General features: G+C 44.4%; 1 pseudogene; it reads right to left on the bottom strand.

Annotated features, from left to right (window-relative positions):
- Window positions 1-108: 108 nt before the first annotated feature.
- LOC124662107 lies at window positions 109-7,806 on the bottom strand (annotated as a pseudogene).
- Between the last annotated feature and the right edge of the window lie 2,498 nt (window positions 7,807-10,304).

Here is a 10,304-nt window from a genome sequence, read left to right on the forward strand (position 1 = left end):
TTCTTGTATAAACTTTCCCGGCAAATCCTGTGGCAGTATGCTTATTATGTTTGCCAATTTGCAGCTGGGCTCCAGTTACTCTTAATTTGCCTTGTTTCTTGCTGTCGTTCAGTCACTCCTACCCTGAAGATTAGGAAACATGAGGTCCACTTTTGGCTTGTCCGTCCAGAGAGATTGGACTTTTTCCTCCCCAAAAGTAATACTTCATCCTCTTGAGAAGATTGTCAACATCATACAAGCAGGAACCGAGGGGACCAATTGTGTTATCTTCTGTGGCTCTTGCTGTTTCCTACTGCGGCAAGGAAGTCATATAAACCATATCCTCCAAGATTTCCATTGCCAGCTCTCTGTAAATGATCAACAAGTTTTGAGCAAAGGGGAGAATATGATTATGTGCTGCAATATGAGTGACATAGGCAAGTAAAATGGTTGTTATATTATACCTGGTTGGGATCATTCCAGTGGATTTCGAAGGCTGAACCAGTCCCTATTGCTGCGGTTGCCCCAGGAGCAGGTGGACACAACACTATTCAGCTGATCAGAGTAGACCTTCTCTGCACACTCCTGAAAGCATTCCATTGGTCTCTGCAACATGTTTTTCTCATTTTCTAATCACGACTAACACTTGGCACATCAACATGTGGAGTTCAACATAAAATGGAACTCAGGACTTACAGAGATCGTAGCCTTCATGAAGGGTGCCTGAATCCTCAGGGACTGGAATGTGGCCTTGCAACCATAGCTGTGGAAGCCGTGCAGCTTACCTGTGCAGGTCATGCTGCTTGCCACAGTTGTTAGGTGCTCTTTGAGAACTGATTTTGTAACCATTCCAACTGACTTGGAAAGGTGCTGGAAGGATGACCAAAAGATAAAGAAAAGGAGCAAAGCGTGAGTAATGCTTCAATAGAAGCTATTGTTGATCTGAATTTATCACAAAGGCAAAAAGTAAAGAACTTGCTGGACCTGTGTGACTCGACTGAAGGCGTAGGAAATTCCACAAACTTGCTGAACTTGTTGGATGCTGTAAGGCACAGACCTGGTAGTGTCGATCAGATCCATCACAGGGATGCATGCATCCATTGCTGTTCCCCAGGCACCACCACTCTCTCCAGTTGAGATTATATCCATTGTGATTTCCAGTGCCAATTCACCCTTCTGTTCTGTGTCAGGGTTCTGGATCCAACATGCAGCTTGTGGTTCAACCCATATTATGTTGGCCTCCTGGACTCGCGAATCACCTGGGGGAAGATGCACGCAAATATCTTTAATAAGGAGAACTGTATAAGGCACAACTATCAGCATAATCATCTGGATTGTTCTGTATGCATGATACCAGGTATGAATATGAATTCTTGTTTTACCTTTTATAATTGTGTCCAAGAGTATAGGAGAAATGGTATTGACCATCAAATGAACAATTCGCTCAGAAGATTCAGATATTTCTGTGGTGACACTTTCAGTCACGAAAAACTGCAAGCAAAAGGATTTCTCAACATCTCCATCCTTGTAGCATAGACATTCGCTGAAAAGAAGAAATTTCATATTTATGTTCAGAAGTTAAAGCATAAAACCATTAAAATTCATGCTTGATTTTCTCAATATATCATGGTGGAAACTCCCTATGTACAAATACACAATGAAAGACATTATTCATCTTATGTTAGTAAACAAAGGACTCAAATCATTTTTTTTTTTTGCGAAAGAAAGGACTCAAATCTCAATGGATCTGAACAGTAAATCCAAATATTGATATATTCTTCCAAAAGAATTGGAATATAAAGTCTATGCTATTTCAAGGTCAAAATCAGAAAGATCAAAGTACCTTGAAATCAGTGCAATTCTCTTCAAAACTTGATTCCCCTGCCCCTTTTTCTTTCCCTGTTTATAAATAGCTTCCTGGCATTTCAGAAGAACATCTTCCATAGTAATGTTCATCTTATGCAGTTGCTTCTGTAAAGGCAGGATATGATCTCTTCAACATATAATCTTGATCATAATGTTAAAACATGATTATGTTTCAGAAGTAGAAGGAAATACCTTATCAAGGTGAATATGACCAACAAGACAAGGTGTTGCTTGCATTATATGCTTCTGATACCTGAAACAAGAAATTAGTTCTGTGACTCACAATATACATTGAAATGTGTAATAAGTAGTTGCTTGTGTTCTAGTACTGGCTTCTAACTGTATAGTTCATCATAAAGCTGAATGGACTGATCTAATTTTCAGCAAGATGCTACTTGAAAGCATTCAAGAAAACTATAGTTTGTTAATCTTGTTCAGGTCTCTATCACTTAGAATAACAAATAAATGCATGGTTCAATAGTACTTCACTTAAAGCATAACACCATAGGATCATAAATAATTGATAAAGTATTTAGGATACATACTGGATTGAGAACTCAGTGGCACAATCTTCTACTTTGATTCTCTTTAAGCAGGCTTGAACTGCGAGTGATGCTCTTTCCATGCAAAAGCTCTCCCCGCAAGAGCATTTGCTCAGATACAAAATCATCTTTCGGTCATTTTCATGAGTTCTAGAGCTAGCCCTGGTAAGTAGTATTTCCTGTAAATGTAGCAAAGAGAAGTTAAAACATGTGAACTCAAGCCTTAGATGGAAATGATAAATCCTCTCACCTTCATCGATTCCCATGAGGTCATGTTGTTCTGATTTGGGTCTAGAACTGCCTTGTATGCAGCATTTGCAACTGCAGTGGCTGCCAAGATACCAACAGAATCTCCTGGTGTCACAGTACTTGACAAATTTTCCGCGTCAAACTCAACAACCGAGTTCCCACACAAATTTCGTATGGTTCCATCGTAGCATGCTACGACATCTCGGAGCATTGCCATCATATTCTTGAAAAGATTCCCTGGCTCCACAAGTCCTTTTGATGCACGTATTATCTTCTCCCTTGCAGATATTGAATGGAGTAGTCCCTCATATGGGTTCAGTCCATTGTAAAATGAGCTCCTGATAAAACCATTGGTACTGCTGCCACACTTGCTCTCATATTTGGATAAGCAATCCTCCATTAAGCTGCTAGAGTATAGTCTTCCGCTGCGCTGCAGCTGGTGGCCCAAAGCCAATCTGCTCCACTACTTTGTTCACGGCAGAATCACTCTTTGGATCAACCAACCAAGAAAGGCCAGAAGAATGAGTGATGAAGTCCACGATTGGTTCTCGGAACTTGTCAATATCAATTGAGCTATTCTGAATTGTCTTTGGTATTGGATTTGTGACATCAAAGTCTCTCAGGCTTATGCTGAAACCATCTGTATGTATCGATTCCATTAGGAGGGGCTGCAGAAGATTCAGAAACTCGATTGCCTCCTTTAGATTCTTCATAGACAGAATTGATGACAGAGTAACAGTACCAGCAACCAAATCTCTGACTAACAATTTGTCTTCCTCTGGTAGTAAGGTCTCCAGAATCTGATTGAAACTCCACTTTGGTCCACCTGATAGTCGCTTATTGGGAGTCATCCCTCCTGCCAACATCGCGTTTATAAAGTTGTGGGCTTCCCTTCTGGAATAGATTCTACCAGACATTTTCTTTATTGCTAACAAACAATCATTCTTGAGCTGAAAATTCAGCTTTCCATTGTGCGAGCTCACCAGCTGATTCTCCACAATAAAAAGCTCTGTAGCTTCAGCCCTTGCTATCACTGACCTTGGGAAGAAGATGTGGACGCAATCGCCGTCAAAATCTGCTCCAAGTGGGCCACATATCAGGGGGTTGATCTTGATGGTATGATCAGTATGTACATGGACATACAAAGCTTGGACCGCGTGCTTGTCGGTGCTTGGTGGCCTGTTGAGAAATACGATATCTCCATCTAGAATTCTTCGGTCGATAGTTTCACCAACCTTCAGTATAATTCGTTTCTTGTTCGCTTTCCCGACATCCAAGGAGTACGTGTTGGAATCAGCATTTTCATATGTCAGGCAGAGGCCTTTATCCATCATGCCTTGAAGCTTAGCAATGTTATGGTCTGTCACGCGCTCTTGCACTGACATCCTTCTTGCTACTTTATCAGGCAGTCCTACTACATTGACTGGAATGTACGGGTCGCCAGTGATCACAGCACGGCATGAGAAGCTTGAGCTCTTGCTGATGAAGAGTGACTTCATCTTCTGCTGCCATTGTTTTGCTGCAGGCTGATTTCCAAAAGTCACATCTCGAGGACCCTTTAAAAGATGCACGACCATAGATGCCACATTATCAATGTACAGTTGTGATCAGTGTGTACTTCATTGACATGTTAAACTAGGGATTTACCTGTGCTGTTCCTGAAAGCTTGATGTAGTCAGCGATGGCTGCCTGAAGATCTTCTGCTTCCACCTCATGTTCTTGAGAGGTTGGAGGGCCAACCCTTGAGCTGTTTATTTCGTGTACCATGCGTAGGACTTTCCTTAACAAGCTTGTGGAGGCATCCTAAAGAAGGAAGAACAAAGTCAAGAGTTAGGGTGAGAAGAAGGAACTTCTTATGCGAAGAAAATATTTTGTCACAAGGTACTTACAGGAGAGCACAATAGTGCTTCATCTAGAACATTGAAAGTGCGAAGGCAGTTTGGTGGAACAGAGAGGTTGCTCATCACAAATCCATCCTGAGGAATATATCCCCTAACAGCAAGTTGCCTTTTTGTTTCTCTAGGGATCTTTGCCATTATTTTCTGAACCTAAGAAACAGAAGATCAAAATGTTAGTATCTCTAGTGCCTGTTTTTGAAGTATCTTTTAATTTTTCATATTGCAATCATTTTCTAATGAAAAGTACAGCAACAATGTTCTGGAGCTTTTGTTCTATGTCCTCTCTTGCAAGGTGGCTTTTGCTAGAGGAGAAACAAGTCTTCATCTAGTACTAGTACCTCTTCTGGGAATAAACGGCGGCGACGAGAGCTGCCCTTCGTGTGAAAGCCGTATTCATCAAGGAAGCTCCAAAATCCCTCTTCCAGTTCTTCCCTGGCTGGCACTCTCAGTTCCAAGCTTATGGCTCCATTGGTTTTCTTGACTTCTGCAACATTTAGCGGTGGGAGATCCTGGAACAAGAGGAATGCAGAATTTGACAAAAGGAAATATTAGTGGCTGGTGTGTTGGAAAAACTTAGGGAAACAACATTCCAGATAAAAATAAAACCATGGCACAGTATAATTAATTAGTACTTGCGATGTACACATGGCATGCTCCTCACAAACCTATAAATATTAGTCCCTCCGGTCGGATTTAATCGACGCGGAGGTTGTACATGAGATGCGGGAGCTGGACGCTAACCCTGCGCCGATTAAATCCGTCCCAAGGTAGTATTAACTTAATTACTTGTCTTAATTTAACCGTTTGAGAGGATTTCTGCTGTTTGAGTGTTCGGGTAATGTGGTGGCATTTTTGCATAGCAAAATGTCTAGGCTACTGAACAACGTGTGTGAACCATGCGTGTCATCTTATTTTCATAGAAAGTAATATTATTGTAGTTACTGCACTTATTTTAACCGCTACACCCATTACCGAATTGCATCATACATCTTTCTAGGAATATCCAAGTTATGCTGCTGTCACTGGCAAACTGAGCTCATCATATTCTAGACTGCTTAAGTGTTTAAGCTGAAATACGTGCACTTCTTTTCTACTTAACTGCTTAGTTACCTGACAGTGTGGACATGCACTGAAGTTGCTCTTCTTTCCCACGCTTTCCTGCTTCTGTTGCAAAGTACAGAAATTTCCATGTTAATGCTGGCAATGCTTTTGTCTTGGAAAGTTTGCTTGTTCAGGGTTTGATCTTCGGTTTATACCTTGCAGTTCTTGAACTGGAGGCAGCTGAAGCATATCATGTTGAGTATCTTGGTAAGCTCGTCAACATGGTTTGGGTGGTAGATGGACACCGGCAGCTTGATGAACCCGAAATGACCTTCAGCCAGCCATGATCGAGAAGACAGTTTTGTCAGCAAAAATGGAGAAAACACGGTATGCATACATAGAAAATACTGTCTCTGAATACGAATCTTAGATGAAATATTGCAGAAGCAAACATGGACATACATGCAGAATTTCCATGGGGTGGGGGGGGGGGGCAGAGTAGCTGCCATTACGGCAAACTCTTCTCATTATTTTTTAAAGCTCGCAATGTTTTTGAGTATTTCTGAAAGCTTATGAACACAAGCGACCTCAGAGTCGAGATAAATGCTACAACGTTGATTTTAGTTACCAAGAATATCTGACACTGACAGTTTACAAGATTGAGTAGTCGCTGTGACCATAGTATCCAACTATTTGTGTTCCAACAGAGTGATCTTGCCTAGTTAACCGCTTATATTCCAATAAAATGAACTGAGTTGAATATATTTCAGTTTGTTTAATCTAGTTCCAGGAACCTCAATTTTTTTTTAATACGGTTATGAACTTGTCTGGAAACGCTCAACTGAACTAGCTGACTGAGATAAATTAGATGGTAGATGTTGGGTATCAGTAAGATAATGAGAGAGACACTTTTAAAAAAGAAAAATACCAGATTGGTTTAGCAGTAATGATACACATATATATTTCAAGCTAATAAAGATACGCTTTTAAAAAAAGAAAATAAATAAAGATAAATACTGCAGAACTGGTTTTACCAAGAATGTCAGCACTAAAGTGAGTACCAACAAGGTGATCTTGCCTAGCCAAAGTACTTATGTTATGTTCTAATAAACTCATCTGGCTGAATGTTTTTCACAGTTTGATTTATCTAGTTGCAGGAACTCGGCTGGAAACTCACTGAACTGAGCTAGCTGACCGAGATGATTTAGCTAGCAGGCGTTAAGCACGGAAAGCTAACTAACGAGACGCTTTCTTTCCCAAACACCGTACCTTGGATGATGACGGCGACTTACCTTCGCATTTGGCGAGGTCGGCAGCGCCGCAGGAGTCGCATCGGCCGAACTGCAGCGGGAGGCCCAGCGCCGGGTTCCCGGAGAGCTGGTTCGGGTGCTTCAGCGGGAACTCCTCGTTCATCGGCTGCGCCTTGACCTGCATGCACGCGCGCCATCATCCATCAATGTGGTTAATCACTTGCTTTTCCCTTACGTGCAGAAGAGTAGGAAGAGGAAGAAGAAGGGGATGCCATGGTCGATCATGGCATGGGCCAAAAAAGCTCAGGGAATTACGATCTCCTCGTTGGAGGCGACGGTGAGCCTGATGCCCGTGATGGAGCCCTGCGCCACGAAGGCAGGATCATCGTCGCTGGCCTCCATCGTTGTCTCCGGCGCCGGCACAATATATGCGGCTGAGCTGCGCTTGCGCTGATCAGTGTGTGAGGGAGCGGCAGGAAGCAGGAAACTAAGTTGAGTGGGAGGGAGATGGAGCTAAGGAAGCTAGCTTAGTATTGTGTGTTCACTACTGACGCCACACGTACTTACGTTGGGAGTGACCAGGCTTTTGTTTTCGCTGCTGTGTTGAGTAAAAGCGTTAACGCGTGATTGGTCTTTTAGACTTTTCCCGACGCATGCATTTTACTCAACGGATCTCGGTCCTGAACAAAGTCGCGTGTAGGAACGCGCCATTCGGCCGATAAACAATCTCGGCTCAACTTCAACAGAGAAAGCAAATAATAAGGATTTGTGTCAAGAACACTACATACGGGCGTGGACATGTAGTGGCACTTCATATAGCACGAGCATGTGTGGAAACATGCCATTGTTACTAGTAGCTCTTTAATTTTAAAAACACAGCTGCAACTCCTCCAAAAAGAAAACATAACAATGACGAGGCAGATGCACGAAGAAGTGTCACTATATTTAGAAAACAAGTCATCACTTTTTTACCTTAACCATTGGTTGCGAACATCACTCAAGAATTGTAGGAGAGATAAATATCAAACCGAAGAATTTTAATAGGGAAAGTTAATGGTGGGCTGCAGACAACAAGTGCACTCGTATTTTGCTGTTACACGCCTAAATCTGTACCAGCAACATAATACACTCAACCTAGTGATTCACATTAAAAAGGCCACCATGCTAAATTTTTTTCGATAAACAGAATATATTAATATCAAGAGATACCAATTACACCCAGCCTCTGCAACAACGCACAACCCTAATGACACTACAGATGCACACATCCAAAAAAAAAAGGAAAAGAAAACTAAGAAACAAAAGTCCCGCTATAGTATCTCGGGCATAACAACAGCAATACATCCACCGCCAAGACAACACCTGAATTAGACTCTCCAAAAACGACGCCTCCAAGAAGGGAACAGTGCTCAAACACCGTCGTTGCCCGATCAAAGATCTTAGGTTTTCACCCTGAAGATAGTCCCCGCTCTCAAAACAATGCCTCCACCAATGTCATTGCCAGGCACAACCAGTTAAGGCCAGACCTTGGGTTTTCACCCTGAAAGGTAGGACTCTGCCCTTCACATGTGTTGTTGCCCCCACTTTCATACCACTGATGTGAAGCCCGGAACACCAAGCAAGTCCCTCAACAACGCGGAGACTTGAACTTCCTTTAGCTAGTCCTCCCCTCCGGCCTTCATAAAATTCTCTTCTTCCGACTTTCATCATGGATCCATAGTTACTTGATGTCAACGCAGAAAAAGAGCTTCGGCAGGAAACTAAGTTGAGTGGGAGGGAGAGGGAGCTAATGAAGCTAGCTTAATTAGTACTACTAGTATTGTCTGTTCATTGTTCACTACTGACCGGCAGCACCCAACCAGGCCACACGTACGTACGTAAGAAGTGACTGAGATTTTTCTTTTGCTGCTGTGTTGAGTAAGCGTTAACGCGTGATTGGTCATTTACCGATGCATGCATTTTACTCAACGGAACTCGCTACTGAACAAAGTCCCGTGCCATCTGCTGAATCGCCACTTCTTTTCTCTGACGGTAGGATACGTGACATTCTGACGATCAGCTCCGTCGATGGGCATTTCGAAGTGAGCGACAGAACAGGCCCCCAGTTTCGTTTGCAAAGAATCTGCCCCCCAATTTCCTCTAGCCCAGTCCGTTTCCTTTGCTTGCACTACAGGAATGCGCCTCTATGCCGACGGCCGACTGCCCTCGGCGTAGCCACGCCTGGCCCTCGGCGTCCAGGTCCCTCGGCGTACGCAGCCACGCCGTCGGTGTACGGCTGGCCCTCAGCGTTGGCGCCATACGCCGACGGCCTTCCCTACCCCTCGGCATACGTGTCCTCGGCACAGCATCCCGTCACGCCGTCGCCGTTAACGGAGGGCCTGAGACGCCGACGGCCTGGCCCTCGGCATAGAGAAGGGCTCATGCGAGAGAAGAGGCGACGTGGCGCGACCTGGTGCAACCAGCTGGGCCTCTACACCGAGGGCAACCCCCTCGGCATAGGACAACTCCTCCTGGCGACGAGCGGGCCACGTGGCGCGACCTGGTGCGGCGGTCTACGCCGATGGCAACCCCCTCGGCATAGATCTGACCATATGGCCCTATGCCAGGGTCTATGCCGACGGCATTGCCCTCGGCGTAGGCCTGCCATATTTTTTTTTTGCTGTTTCAGCCAAAATCCTGTTCCAATTCAATTGCAATGCAGTTCAGCAGGTCCAATTCATCCAAATTCATCCAAAATCGACCAAATTCGCCATAATTCACCAAATAGCATATAATTCACATAGTAGCATACATGGTGCACATAGTAGCATACAAGAGGAGAGCGGAGAGTGCCATGTCATCCAAATACATAGTAGTAGGTAGCAAGCAAGAAGCCCGGTGCTGACTAGCGGAGGAAGGACCCGGGCGGGGTGTGTCCGCCCACATCGTTGGCGAAACGAGCAGCCCGGGGTTGCGCTCCGGTAGAAGTTGCAGAAGAACCACCTGGAGAAGGACCGAAACTACGCCCAGGAGAAGTCGACGGAGAGGCACCGGGAGTAGTCCCAGGAGTAGTCGACGGAGAGGCACCAGCGAACGCCCGGAGACCGACCACCTTCATGAACCGGTGTGACCTCGCGCCCACCCGGCGAGGCCTGGTTCCCGGAGCATCCCGTTCCCTACGTGTTCCCTACATGTTAGCAACTTGCGAGGCAAAGGAAAGTGGTAACTACAGGTTTGGCAAAGAACTTACCTCCGGTGTGGATCCGTAGTAAGTCGCAGCGAAAGCTGCCCTCGATGGCATGATAGGCATGTCCCCCGCCACGGTAACTCGAGCCGGTGGCGGTGTACCGATAGACATAGAAATCATCATTTCCTGCAAGATAGGTTACAAGTCAGGCTTTGCAGAAATAAAGCATCAAACTGAGACTTGTCATCTACTAGCGAGAAGAAAGATTCCGACTTACTCCTATATACGCCATGTAGGCCGTATTCTGCCTATT

Source organism: Lolium rigidum, chromosome 6, assembly GCF_022539505.1.
Source record: "Lolium rigidum isolate FL_2022 chromosome 6, APGP_CSIRO_Lrig_0.1, whole genome shotgun sequence".
NCBI classification, from domain to species: domain Eukaryota; kingdom Viridiplantae; phylum Streptophyta; class Magnoliopsida; order Poales; family Poaceae; genus Lolium; species Lolium rigidum.